This window comes from Onychomys torridus, chromosome 14 (assembly GCF_903995425.1).
Source record: "Onychomys torridus chromosome 14, mOncTor1.1, whole genome shotgun sequence".
Classification (NCBI taxonomy): Eukaryota; Metazoa; Chordata; class Mammalia; order Rodentia; family Cricetidae; genus Onychomys; species Onychomys torridus.
In genome coordinates, this window is record NC_050456.1 from 24347497 (window position 1) to 24361299 (window position 13803).

Consider the following 13803-nt stretch of genomic DNA (forward strand, 5'->3'; position numbering starts at 1 on the left):
AAGTATCCAATGGCAGGGCTCTGGTTCAGCCCTCAAGTATTTGCTTTCACATATACAAGGCATTGTGTTCAATCCCCAGCATCAGAATTCATGGAACAAATTCCTTTTTTAATTCCTTTGTCTAATTTATTCTGTATGGGGAAACTTCTGAGTCCCACCAATAGGTCCCACTCACAATTGTTCTCCATGAGTTTCTGCTTCCCTGCCTCAGGGCCTTGTCTGATGTCCGGAGAGCCTGTTCAGTCTGCAAACTCAACACAACCTAGAAGTACAGGGAAGTCATGCCAACTGGAGCTGATGTGTAAATTCCCAGCCTCCTGTGGGCGTTTCTGGGATGGACTAGAGACAACCCTAGAATTCTGAAACTGTGCAAAATACAGTTCATGTACTGCTTTCCTGGGAGAGACCCCCCCAGGTTTCCTAAGATATTCAAAGAAATGTGTTTCCCAAGAGAGGAAACATATGGTGACACCAGACTGCTCACTGGGCATTTCTGGGGAAGTCGAAACCGCATGTCATTTCAAAGACGTTTCTGCACTTCATGCTTCATTTTACTGTACTTTGCATTGTTTGTTTGAGACAGGGTCTTGTTATGTAGCCCCGGCTGGCCTGGAGCTAGGTATGTAGACCAGGCTAGCCTTAAACTGGAGCGGTCCTTTTCTCTGTCTCCTGAATCCTGGAATCATAGGCGTGCACCACCCTATCCGCTGCATTTTTAAAATTTAAATTACATTTGCCTATTTTGGGGGGGGTGGGGCGAGCTTGTCCATGACACACCACTCATGTGGCAATTGAAGGATAACTTGCAGGAATCAGTTTTCTCCATGTGGGGCTCTGAGGATGAACCCGGGTCATCAGGCCTGGCAACAAACACCTCTACCCACTGAGCCATCTTTCCAGTCCCCTCTTTATATTTTAAGTAAGGAACATGTACAAAGAGACTGAGAACGCCTTAACTGTGCAGCAAGGTGAAATAAAGACATGAGCCATACCCAGCATGCTGGTGCACGCCTTTAATCCCCTCACCCAAAGGCAGGGGCAAGCAGACCTCCGTGTTTTAGACCAGCCTGATCTACATTGCAAGTTCCAGGCCAGCCAGAGTCACATGGTAAGACTCTGTCTAAAACAGAGAAATTTGTGAGCCGGGCGGTGGTGGCGCACACCTTTAATCCCAGCACTCGGGAGGCAGAGGCAGGTGGATCTCTGTGAGTTCGAGGCCAGCCTGGTCTACAGAGCTAGTCCAGGACAGACTCCAAAGCTACAAAGAAACCCTGTCTCGAAAAAACAAAAAAACAAAAGAGAGAGAGAGAGAGAGAGAGAGAGAGAGAGAGAGAGAGAGAGATTGTGATCCAGGGAGATACTTTACTGCCATTAGAAATGTTTTAAGAATTTTAGATGAAGGGCTGAAGAAGTAACTGAATGGTTAAGAGTACTTGCTACTCTTGGAGAAGACCCAAGTTCGATTCCAGCACCTATATGGCAGCTCACATCGATGTGTAACTCCAGTTCTAGGGGATCAGGTGCTTCGCAAAGCACCAGCCACACACATGGTGCACATATACGCATGTAGCCAAAACACACATACACGTAGAATAAAATACACAAATTTTAAAAAAGAATGTTAGGTGATGTCAGAAACGCTTTTGGCCTAATGGGAAAAGCACGGTATTTTATTGTTACCAAATCTATGATGTGAATAGCACTCAGGGAAGAGAACTACTGGAACCAGTTTGTATTTACAGGAAAGCTTTAGGATAAATATTAATGTACAAAAGGTAAATTGCTTTCTTGTATTTCAGCAATAAATGTTTTTATTTGAAATTTGAAATACAATACCATTTAACATAACACTAAAAAAAAAAAAAAGAAAAAGAAAAAAGGGAGCGAGCAAGAGAAAGACAGACAGATCTGTGTGAGAAAAACGTTACAATGAAATAAATCCAAGACCTAGAGAAACCGACACCCCATGTTTGAAGATTCAAAGACTCATTGCTGTCAATACATCAGCTCTCCCCAACTTCGTCTACAGAGTCAACATAATCCTAACAAAACCTGATAAATCATCAGGGGAGATTGACAAACTGATTCTAAAGTTTTTATGGGGAAAAAAAAAAAGAACCTAAACAGCCAATATAGTACTAAAGTACAGAAAAGTCAGAAGACGCACACACTCTGACTTCAAACTGGGTGGATTTAGTGCTGAGAGAGAACCCAGAGCCTCACACACGACAGACAGCGCCATTGGTTCCATCTCCAGCACGTCAAGACTTCCTTAGAACTAATCGAGACAACTTGGTGTTGACGTGAGAATGAACAAATCCACCAGAGATCGTGAAATCGAGACAGCCAGCTCTAGACCCCCAAACATAAAACAAACCCGGGCTACTTTTTTCCCTTAAAAAATGTTTTTAGCCTGGTGGTGGTGGTGGCGCATGCCTTTAATCCCAGCACTGGGGAGGCAGAGCCAGGCAGATCTCTGTGAGTTTGAGGCCAGCCTGGGCTACAGAGTGAGTTCCAGGAGAAGCACAAAGCTACACAGAGAAACCCTGTCTCGAAAAACAAAAAACAAAAAATGTTTTTAACTGAAATTACATTACTTCTGGGGGTTGGAGAGATGGCTCAGCAGGTAAGAATACTGTCTCTTCCAGAGGATCCAAGTTTGCTTCCCAGAACCCACATGGCAGCTCACAACCATCTGTGAACCCAGTTCCAGGAGATCCAGCACTGTTTTCTGGCCTCCATAGCTGCTGCATGCTCATGGTGCACATACATATGTCAAGCAAAACACTTATAACATAGAAGCAAAATAAATCTTTTTTCTGAAAAAACAACATCACCTTCCATCCTCTCTTTCCTCCCTCCAGCCCTTCCCAGTTACCCTCCATCAAACCTTCCATGTCTCCCACTCTCAAGTCCATAGCCTCTTTTTATTCTCTTACTATTGTTACATGCATATGTATCTAAGTATGTATGTGTACAACTGCAGGAGGTGAGTGACTGCTCTCCCACCTGGACAGCCCCACGCCCTAAGCCCCTCCCACCTGGACAGCCCCACGCTCTAGGCCCCTCCCACCTGGACAGCCCCACTCCCTAGGCCCCTAGGCCCTGTGCCCATCCCCTTCCCATCACATCCCCAGCAGCCTGTCAGCTGGTAAGAGTCTTGCAGGCAGGCTGCTCTACCACCCCTGCTACCCAATGGACTCTGCAACCTACTCTACCCCACAAACCCATGGAACCCATCATCCTCCCCCCATGCCCAACCATCCCCCATGGCATCAGAGGTCCCCAGAGACACAGGCACCACCTGCACCAACTGGAGGAAGAGATGGGTAGATGGCAGTGTAAGAATACATTCAACAACATAAAGAGCAGTATGGTACCACCAGAACCTAGTGGTTCTACAACAGCAAGACCTGAGCATCACAACACAGATGAAGCAGAAGAAAACGGCCTTAAAAATAACTTTATGGGGGTTGGGGATTTAGCTCAGTGGTAGAGCGCTTGCCTAGCAAGCACAAGGCCCTGGGTTCGATCCTCAGCTCTGGCAAAATAAAATAAAATAAAACAAAGCTATAAAAAAATAACTTTATGGGGCTGGAGAGATGGCTCAGAGGTTAAGAGCACCAGACTGCTCTTCCAGAGGTCCTGAGTTCAATTCCCAGCACCCACATGGTGGTTCACAACCATCTGTAATGAGATCTGGCACCCTCTTCTATATACATAATAAATAAATAAATCTTAAAAAAATAACTTTATGAAGATGATAGAGGCCCTTAAAGAAATAAAAATTCCCTTAAAGAAATCGAGGAAAAGACAAAAGAAAAATTGGAAGAAATCAATTAATCCCTTTAAGAAAGCCAAGAAAAAAACATCAAGCAAATCAAGGAGATAGTTCAAGACTTAAAAATTGAAATTGAGGCAATAAAGAAAACACAAACCGAGGGAATTCTGGAAATGGAAAATCTGGGCAAATGAAGAGGAACTACAGATGCAAGCATCAACAACAGAATATAAGAGATGAAGGAGAGGATCTCAGGTGTTGAAGATATGATAGAGGAAATAGATTAAATGGTCAAAGAAAACACTAAATCCAACAAAGTCTTAACACAAAACAGCCAAGAAATCTGGGACACCATGAAAAGACCAAACTTTAGAATAATGGGAATAGAAGGAGAATACCAGCTCAAAGGCACAGAAAATATCTTCAACAAAATCATAGAAGAAAACTTTCCCAACCTAAAGAAGGACATGCCTATGAAGATATAAGAAGCCTATAGAACACCAAATAGACTGGACCAAAAAAAGAAAAAAAGTCTCCTCACTACTTAAGAATCAAAACACTAAATATACAGAACAAAGAAAGAATATTAAAAGCTGTAAGAGAAAAAGGTCAAGTCACATACAATGGCAGACCCATCAGAATTACACCTGACTTCTCCATAGAGACTATGAAAACCAGAAGGTCCTGGACAGACGTTATGCAGACACTAAGAGACCACAGATACCAACCCAACAAAACTTTCAATCACCTTAGACAGGGGAAACAAGATATTCCATGACAAAGCCAGATTTAAACGATACCTATCCACAAATCTAGCCCTACCAAAAGTACTAGAAGGAAACTCCAACCCAAGGAAGTTAGCCACACACATGAAAAACAGGCAATAGATAATCCCACACCAATAAATCCCAAAGAAGGTAAACACACACACACACATACTACCATCACCAACAACAAAACCAAAAAATAACAGAAACTAACAATCACTGGTCATTAACATCCATTAATATCAATGGACTCAACTCACCTATAAAAAGACACAGTCTAACTAAATGGATACAAAAACAGGAGCCATCCTTCTGCTGCATATAAGAAACACATCTCAACTTCAAAGACAGGCACTACCTCAGAATAAAGGGTTGGGAAAAGATTTTCCAATCAAATGTGTTTGGAAGGAGTCTGGTGGAAGATCCACCTCAGCTCCCTTCCCCATCTCTTTCCCTAAACCTGCCCCTTCAGAGCCTGCCAAACACAGCTGCTCCCCCAGAGAGGCTCAGGATGACTCCCACAGGGGATATATAAGCAGCATCCCTGAAAACAGACTTGTGGTTCTTCCGGTCTCACATCCCTGTCTCATCTCTGTGGGGCAGGGAATTGCCCAGGAAACTTTACACATTAAATCTGGGCTTTTCCAATTTGGTCTGATTTGGTTTGTTGCAATAGCAGAGAGGCCTTCAGGAGGCCTAAAACTTATCAAAATGGACCTAAGAAACAAGCTGGTGTAACTATCCTAATATCTAACAAAATAGACTTCAAGCTAAAATTAGTGAAAAGAGATGGAGGAGGACATTTCATATTCATCATAGGAAAAATCCATCAAGATGAAGTCTCAATTCTGAACATTTACACCCCAAGTACAAGGGCACCCACATTTGTAGAGAAACCTTACTAAAGCTTAAATCACACATCAAACCCCACACACAAATAGTAGGAAACCTCAACACCCCACTCTCGCCAATGGACAGGTCTGTCAGACAGAAACCGAACAGAGAAATAAAGGAACTAACAGATGTTATGATTCAAATGGGCTTAACAGACATCTATAGACCATCCCACCTAAACACAAATGAATATACCTTCTCAGCACCCCATGGAACCTTCCCTAAAATTGACCACATACTTGGTCACAAAGCAAATATCAATAGATAAAAAAAAAAAAAAATTGAATAATCCCCATGTATCTTATCGGACCACCATGGTTTAAAGTTAGAATTGAACAACAGCACAAATCACAGAAAGCCTACAAACTCATGGAAACTGAATAATGCTCAACTGAATCAGTCAGGGAAGAAATAAAGAAATTAAATAGAATTCAATAAAAATGAATGCACGAAATCCCTAAACTTATGGGACACTATGAAAGCAGTGCTAAGAGGAAAGATCATAGTACTAGATGCCTACATAAAGAATTTGGAGAAATCTCACACTAGTGACTTGACAGCACACCTGAAAGCTCTAGAACAAGAAGAAGCAAACTCACCCAGGAGGAATAGACACCAGGAAATAATCAAATTGAGGGCTGAAATCAATGAAGTAGAAACAAAGAGTTGGTTCTTTGAGAAAACCAAGGTAGACAAAACCTTATTCAAACTAACCAAAAGGCAGAGAGAGAGTATGTGGTGGTATTGTGTTCCCCAAAATATTGTGCACCCTAATAAATTTATCTGGGGTCAGAGAACAGACAGCCACCAGATACAGAGCCAAAAATGGTGGCTAGAAAATGGGTCAGAGCAAGCCATAGCAGAAATTGGGCGGTGGTGGTGCATGACTTTAATCCCAGCACTTGGGAGGCAGAGCCAGGTGGATCTCTGTGAATTCAAGGCCACATTGGAAACAGCCAGGCTTGGTGACACACGCCTTTAATCCCAGGGAGTGGGGGCAGAAAGAGAAAGATTATATAAGGTGTGAAAACCAGAAACTAGAAGCATTTGGCTGGTTCAGCATTTGACTGGTTAAGCATTCAGGCTTTCGAGTAGCAGTTCAGCTGAGAGCCATTGGGATGAGGACACAGACGTTTGCAGTCTGAGGAAACAAGACCAGCTGAGGAACTGGCGAGGTGAGGAAATTAACAAAATTAACAAAATCAGAAATGAAAAGGGGAACATAACAACAGACACTGAGGAAATCCAGAGAACCATCAGGTTATACTTCAAAAACCAGTACTCCGCAAAATTGAAAAATCTAAAGAAATGGTCAGTTTTCTGGACAGGTACCCCATACCAAAGTTAAATCAAAACCAGATAAACTATTTAAATAGACCAATAACCCTTAAGGAAATAGAAGCAGTAATAAAAAGTTTCCCAACCAAGCCAGGTGATGGTGGCACATGCCTGTAATCCCAGCACTCAGGAGGCAGAGGCAGGTGGATCTCTGTGAGTTCCAGGACAGCCTCCAAAGCTACAGAGAAACTCTGTCTTGAAAACAAAAACAAACAAAAAAACAAAAACAAAAACAAAAACAAAAACAACGTTTCCCAACCAAAAAAAGCCCAGGGCCAGATGATTTCAGTGCAGAATTCTACCAAAATTTCAAAGAAGAGCTAATACCAATATCCTGAAATTGTTCCACACAATAGAAACAGAAGAAACATTTACAAACTCTTTTTATGAGGATACCCTGCTATCCAAAACCACACAAAGACAAAACAAAGAGAATTACAGACCAATCTCCCTCATGAACATTGACACAAAAATTCTCAATAAAATACTGGCAAGAATACATTTAAAAAAAAATTCACCCACCATGACCAAGTAGACTTCATCCTAGAGATGCAGGGTTGGTTCAACATATGAAATCTGGCAATATAATCTGCCATATAAACAAACTGAAAGAAAAACACACACACACACACACACACACACACACACACACACACACACACGATCATCTCATTAGATGCTGAAATAGCCTTTGGCAAAATCCAACACCCCTTCATGATAAAGGTCTCAGAGAGATGAGGAATACAGAGAACATACTTAAACATTAAACATAATAAAGGCAATATACAGCAAGTCAACAGCCAACATCAAACTTCTTTTTTTTTTTTTTTTTTTTTGGTTTTTCGAGACAGGGTTTCTCCGCGTAGTTTTGGTGCCTGTCCTGGAACTCACTTGGTAGCCCATGCTGGCCTCAACTCACAGAGATCTGCCTGCCTCTGCCTCCCAAGTGCTGGGATTAAAGGCGTGCGACACCACTGCCCGGCTAACATCAAACTTTTAAGTCTTTGAAAAAAGAAATGGAAGAAGATATCAGAAAATGGAAAGATCTCCCATGCTCGTGGATAGGTAGAATCAACATAGTAAAAATGGCGATCTTGCCAAAAGCAATCTACCGATTCAATGCAATCCCCACCAAAATCACAACACAATCCTTCACAGACCTCAAAAGAGCAATACTCAACTTTAAATGGAAAACCAAAAGAATCTTGTGCAATAAAACAACCTCTGGAGGCATCACCATCCCTGACTTCAAGCTCTACTATAGAGCTACAGTAATAAAAACAGCTTGGTGTTGACATAAAAACAGACACATTGATCAATGGAATTGAATTGAAGACCCTGACATTAATCCACACACCTATGCACACCTGATTTTTGACAAAGAAGCCAAATGGTGCAATGAAAAAGAGAAAGCATCTTCAACAAATGGTGCTGGCATAACTGGATGTCAACATATATTAGAATGCAAATAGATCCATATTTATCATCATGCCCAAAACTCAAGTGTAATTGGATCAAAGACCTTAACATAAATCCAGTTACACTGAATCTAACAGAAGAGAAAGTGGGAAGTAGCCTTGAACACACTGGCAGAGGAGATCACTTCCTAAATATAACATCAGTAGCACAGACACTGAGCTTGAAAAGCTTCTGTAAGGCAAAGGACACAGTAAATAAGAAAAATGGCAGCCTACAGAATGGGAAAAGATCTTCACTAATCCCACATCTGGCAGAGGGCTGATCTCCAAAATATATAAAGAACTCAAGAAACCAGACATCAAAATACCAAACAATCCAATTAAATAATGAGATAGAGATTTAAACAGAGAATTCACAACAGAAGAATCTCAAATGGCCAAAAGACATTTATGGAAATGCTCAACATCCTTAGTCACCAGGGAAATGCAAATCAAAACGACTCTGAGATACCATCTTACACCTGTCATACTGACTAAGATCAAAAACACTGATGATAGTTTATGCTGGAGAGGATGTAGAGTAAGGGGATCACTTATCCACTGCTAGTGGGAGTGCAAACTTGTACATCCACTCTAGAAATCAGTATGGCTGTATCTCAGAAAATTGGGAATCAACCTACCTCAAGACACAGCAATACCGACCGCTTTGGGGCATACACCTAAAGGATGCTTAATCATAGTACAAAGACACTTGCTCACCTATGTTCATAGCAGCATTAATTGTAACAACCAGAATCAGGAAACAACCTAGATGCTCCTCAACCGAAGAATGGATTAAGAAAATGTGGTACATTTACACAATGGAGTACTACTCAGTGGTAAAAAATAATGATATCACTGGGCGGTGGTGGCGCATGCCTTTAATCTCAGCACTCAAGAGGCAGAGCCAGGTGGATCTCCATGAGTTTGAGGCCAGCCTGGGCTACAGAGTGCGTTCCAGGAAAGGTGCAAAGCTACACAGAGAAAAACTGTTTCGAAAAACAAAAAACAACAACAAAACAATGACATGAAATTTGCAGGCAAATGGATGGAACTAGAAAAAAATCATCCTGAGTGAAGTAACCCAAACCCAGAAAGACAAACATGGTATGTACTCACTCATAAGTGGATATTAGATGAAAAGCAAAGAATAACCAGGCTACAATCCACAGCCCCAGAGAAGCTAGCTAACAAGGACCCTAAGAGAGACTCATGGATCTCCCTAGGAAGGGAAAATAGATGAGATCTCCTGGGCAAACTGGGGGTATGGGGGAGATAGAAGGGAGGGAATGGGGGATGAGAACATTAGAGAATGGGGTGGCTGAGTTGGGGGAGAGACATAGAGGGAGAGCAATGAAAGATTATCTTGATAGAGGGAGCCAGTATGGGGTTAGGTAGAAACCTGGTGCTAGGGAAACTCCCAGGAATCTACAAGGATGACCCCAGCTAAGACTCCTAGCAATAGTGGAGAGGATGCCTGAACTGGCCTTCTGTAATCAGATTGGTGACCACTCTAATTGTCATCATAGACCTTTCATCCAATAACTGATGGAAACAGATGCAGAGATCCACAGCCAAGCACTGGGCCGAGCTCCAGGAGTTCAGTCAAAGAGAGGGAGGAGGGATTATATAAGCAAGGAGGGGTCAAGATCATGACAGGGAAACCCACAGACAGCTGACCTGACCTTGTGGGAGCTCACGAACTCTGAACCAACAGCTAAGGAGCCTGTATGGGACTGAACTAGGCCCTCTGCATGTGGGTGAGTGTTGTGTGGCTTGGTCTGTTTGAGGGGTCCCTGGCAGTGGGACCAGGATCTATCCCTGGTACATGAGCTGGCTTTTTGGAACTTATTCCCTATGGTGGGATGCCTTGTTCAGCCTTGATGCAGGGGGAGGGGCTTGGTCCTGCCTCAACTTGAAGTACCAGGCTGCCAGATAAGGGAGGCCTTACCCTTTTGGGGCAGTGGATGGGAGTGGGGGAGAGATTGGGGACAGTGGGCAGAAGGGAGGGAGGGGCAACTGTGGTTGGTATGTAAAACGAATAAAAAATTTAAAGTATGTATATGTATCACCAATATGAATAACTACAAGCTGCTTTGCCCGTGTTAGCAGCCCGTCTGCTGTAGTTCTCTGCCTAGGGGTGGGGCCCTGCTCCACATTAACATGCCCATTGATATTACCATGCTCCCATCTCGGTTATCCAGCCATTTATTTCTACCATAGACTATCTTATGGCAGACTTCCTGGCATTCTGGCTCTTAAAATCTTTCTGCCCTACCTCAGGAATGTTTCCTGGGTCATAGACGCAGGAGCCATGATGTAGGTGTATCCTCTGGGGCTGCAGTCCACACAATCTGTTGACCATTATGTCCAGCTGTGGATTTCTGTGGCGGTTTCCATTTGTTGCAAGGAGAGCTTTGATGTGGAGTGGTAACTACAGTTTTCCAGAAAAGATGAGTCTCACCCAAAGACTCAGCTTTGGGAAAGGAGCAGCAATACATTCATTGGAGAAAGAACTGTTGTTTTTGACAAATAATGTTGCAAAACTGGGCAAATTCCACATGCAAAAAATATGAATCGAGACACAAGCCTTACACTTTTCACGGAATTAACTTTAAATGTACCACATACATGGCCTGATGAGGCCAGAAGACATTGGATCCTGTGGAAATGGAGTTATAGACAAGGTATGTTCTGGGAACTGAACCTGGTCCCCTGCAGCAACAGCCAGTGCTCTTAAATGTTAAGCCTTCTGCTCAGCCTCAATTTGGTTTATTTTTATTTATCTGCATGTATTTGTGTGGGAAACGTGTACATAGTGCAGCACCTGCAAAGGCCAGCAGAGGGCAGCAGGTACTCTGGAACTGGAGCTGCAGACTACATGACCAGGCCCAATGTAGGCGCTGAGAACCCAACCTGGGGCCTCTGGAAGAATACCAATCACTCTTACCCTGAAGTCATCTCTACCACCCCCCAGTTTTTGTTTTTGTTTTTGTTTTGAGACATGGTCTCACTGTACAGCCACAGCTGGCCTGGGACACCCCATGTAGACCAAGCTGGCCTCAAATTTGTTCTAATCCTTCTCTCTCTGCCTCTTGAGAGTTGAAATTACAGGTGTGTGCCACCATGTCAGGCTCATTTCCTGTGTTTGCTTATTTATTTATTTATTTATTCATTTATTTATTTATTTATTTATTTATTTATTTATTTATTTTGATAATTAAAAATGTTACAGTTTAGGGCTGGACAGGTGGCTCAGCAGTTAAGAGCACTGGTTGCCCTTCGAGAGATCCTGAGTTCAATTCCCAGCAACCACATGGTGGCTCACAACCATCTGTAATGAGATCTGGTACCCACTTCTGCTGTGCAGGCAGAATGATGTATACACAATAAATAAGTAAATTTTTAAAAAATGTTACAGTTCAATTAATTAATTAAATTATGTGTGGGGTTGTGTGCTGGCACAAATGTCAAGGTCAGAGGACAGCTTGCAGGAGTTAGTTCTCTCCTATCTGGTTCAAGGGATTGAACTCAGATCATCAAGTTTGATGGCAGGCCTTTCTGAGCCATCTCTCTCTGTCTCTCTGTCTGTCTCTGTCTCTGTCTCTGTCTCTCTCTACACACACACACACACACACACACACACACACACACACACGATATAAATAAATAATTTTTTTTTTTTAAATTCCACTAGTGAGCCACTGTGGATGACTTGCCTGTCCAGTCATTGTCGTTCACAGGCTTTACAGCTGGGTAAGAATAGCTGGTTGCTTTTCCCTTGGCACCTTGCCCAACACTTTCCAATACTATGAAAGGCAGTCTTCAGGGAGGGGTTCCAGGCTCCTCCTGTGTCTAAAGTGTACGGTGGCTTTTTTGTTTTGTTTTGTTTTTCAAGACAGGGTTTCTCTGTAACAGCCCTGGCTGTCTTGAAACTCACTCTGTAGACCAGGCTGGCCTCAAATTCACAGAGATCCGCCTGCCTCTGCTTCCCTAGTGCTGGGATTAAAGGCATGCGCCACCACTGCCTGGCTGTGTACAGTGTTTTAGGCAATGGGGCCTTACCTTCACATTCTGGAAGCAATTAGGGCAACAGCACAACATACAGGTAAATATATAAATCCTAAATAAATAATGATACTAAGGAAGCAGCAGGATGGCTCAGTGGATAAAGGTGCTTGCTGCTTAGCATCAAATAAAAAGAAAGCACACACTTTTTTTTCCATGAGCAAATAAGTCAAAAATCCCCCCCAATAAAATACCAAAAAGGGGGTGTGGGTTACTCTTATCCATTTCTCCAGTGTTCCCACACCCCACAAATAGCACAGCCTCGAGAGCAGGTTGACCATGCTGTTCATGACTCCTCAAGCCCTGCATGACTCTGCTTTTGGGTCACTGTCCTAAGCCAGGTGGCCCCATATTGTGCACATTCATGAAGTGTTTTCACAGTTCCAGGGGCACCCATTTCCCCCATTATACAAAGCACACGTACCGCCAGGAAGCATAGAACCTACGTGTCCTGGTGCCTCAGTTTCTCTACCTAACACTCCACAAATAATTCTCTAGAACCTTGTTGTCTTACCTGTAGGTGCAAGGCGACATCACCACCATGTGACAGCGTTTGGTTCTGTCACAGAAACATCATCCTGGGTGACAGAAAGTGTCTTTCCACTGACTCCTTTACACAAGGAAGAGAAGAAGAAAAAACTCACTGGGCTGGTTTTGAATGTTCTGTGATACCACTTTTCCATGCAGTATCTTTTGAGGCTAATCATTGAAGACTTTTCAACTGAAGTGTGCTCAGTTTAAACTCAAGAGGTTCTTTGAGTTTCACATGAGAAGTCTAGGGAACCTTTTTAATTGGTTTTTTTAAAAAGGTTTCTTTATTTTTATTTTATGGGTATGAGTCTGTGCACTACATGTGTACAGTGCCCGAGGAGGCCAGAAGAAGTCATTGGATCTTTTGGAACTGGAGTCACAGATGGTTGTTAGCCACCATGTGGGTGCTGGGAACCAAATGTGAGTTCCCTGCAAGAACCATAATGGCTCTTAACTGCTGAGCCATCTCTCCAGTCCCCTGGAGGATTGTTTTGAAAGTGTGTAAGCCAGGTCCCCACAGCTGGCCCATCAGACCAAAGGCTCCCTTGGGCACTGCTGCTCTGGGCACGTGTATTTTGAGAGTCTGTTTGCTGATGATTGGGAAGCAGCAGCTACAGGAGACATGGTAACACGTGATCAAGTATCCTGGGGACTCACCTCACTTGACTCCCCTTCAGCCAGTGTGTAGCCTGCAGTGTACTGAGGTCAGGTTTCTGGAAAGTGACTTTGTGTATTAGGTTCATATTGATTGTGCCTCTGCTAACCACATCCTTGAAGGGATTAAACATGCAAATATCTACCAATCATGAACCCTGCCTGGAGCACAGCAGCCTCCTCTTGGGACTCCCCTCTCAAGGGTTTGAGACACATCCACCTTGTCTCTCTACAGTCCCTTCTCCAGGACAGGCCTTTCCCAGGCCCAAAGGGTTGCAGAGGCGAGCCCAGAGACACCGGGTTAGAGGAAGGC